Raw genomic sequence first — 1,747 nt, 5'->3', positions numbered from 1 at the left:
AAAAAAAAGAAGAAAAAAAAGAGGAGAAGAAGAAAGGAATAGAGGAGAAAAGAGAAAATAGAATATATATTCTATTTTTCTCTTCTTCTCCTCTATTCCTTTCTTCTTCTCCTCTTCTTTTTCTTCTTTTTTCTTCTTCTTATTTATTTCTCCTCTTCTTTTCGGTAGAGGAAACCCTAAATAGCTAGCAAGTATCGTGGGTGTGAGATACATGTGGCCTTCCGTGTCGGACACTACATCCACGTCCCACAAGTGACGTGGGCGTCGAAGCCCGCGCCACTTGTGGGATGTGGGTGTAGTGTCCGACACCGACGGTACATGTATCTCACACCGACGATACTTTCTATTTAGGGTTTCTCCTCTACCGCTCCTCGACCTCTCGACGACCCTCGTTCCCGATAAAATAAAGAGGAAGAAGAAGAAGAAAAAAGAAGAGAAGAAAGAATAGAGGAGAAGACTTCCTCTTCTTCCTCTCCTCTTCTTCTCCCTCTTCTTCCCCTTCTTCCTCGCCTCTGTCATGAATGTTCGGCGTTCTCGACCCCCCCCCCACGCGTCGAAGAAAAAAAAGAAAAAAAAAGAGGAGAAGAAGAAAGGAATAGAGGAGAAAATAGAAAATAGAATATATATTCTATTTTTCTCTTCTTCTCCTCTATTCCTTTCTTCTTCTCCTCTTCTTTTTCTTCTTTTTTCTTCTTCTTATTTATTTCTCCTCTTCTTTTCGGTAGAGGAAACCCTAAATAGCTAGCAAGTATCGTGGGTGTGAGATACATGTGGCCTTCGGTGTCGGACACTACATCCACGTCCCACAAGTGACGTGGGCGTCGAAGCCCGCGCCACTTGTGGGATGTGGGTGTAGTGTCCGACACCGACGGTACATGTATCTCACACCGACGATACTTTCTATTTAGGGTTTCTCCTCTACCGCTCCTCGACCTCTCGACGACCCTCGTCCCCGATAAAATAAAGAGGAAGAAGAAGAAGAAAAAAGAAGAGAAGAAAGAATAGAGGAGAAGACTTCCTCTTCTTCCTCTCCTCTTCTTCTCCCTCTTCTTCCCCTTCTTCCTCGCCTCTCTCATGAATGTCCAGCGTTCTCGACCCCCCCACCCTCGACCCCTAGGCGACCGTCGACCCCTTCTGATAAAAAAAAGATGAAGAAGAAGAAAAAAAAGAGGAGAAGAAAGAATAGAGGAGCTTCTCCTCCATTCTTTCTTCTCCTCTTTTTTTCTTCTTCCTCTTCTTTTTTATCCTCTTCTTCCTCTCATGTTCGACGACCCTCGACCCCAATAACATTTTTTTCCCCGATAACATTTTTTTCTCCGAGATAGTTAGTGTTCCCGAGTGAACCGGAGGGGGACATTGGTCATATCGGATTCGTCATATTTTCTACGAATGTTCTATATACATACATCTATCGATATCATTCCATACATACATATACATCTACATTATATATGAACAAAAAATGTCAAAATTCATCATACATACATGTACAGTATATATGAACAAAAATTATAAACTTTCTCCCCAACTCATACATACATACATACATACATCTACATCATATCAATATTTTGAAAATTAAGGAGCAGGGAAGGAAGGAAGGGGGGAGGATGGGGCGGTAGCTACCTCTCCCGGAGGGATCGGGGAGGAGACACGGGCGGCCGGCGTCGGGGGCGACGGCAACGAGGACGGGCTCGGGGTCGGCGAGGGCGAGGGCGACGGCGGGGCGCGCTCGGCGGCGGCGGAC

The sequence above is a fragment of the Triticum dicoccoides genome, chromosome 7A (assembly GCF_002162155.2).
Source record: "Triticum dicoccoides isolate Atlit2015 ecotype Zavitan chromosome 7A, WEW_v2.0, whole genome shotgun sequence".
Taxonomy (NCBI): Eukaryota; Viridiplantae; Streptophyta; class Magnoliopsida; order Poales; family Poaceae; genus Triticum; species Triticum dicoccoides.
Note: the sequence above shows the minus strand (reverse complement) of the source record.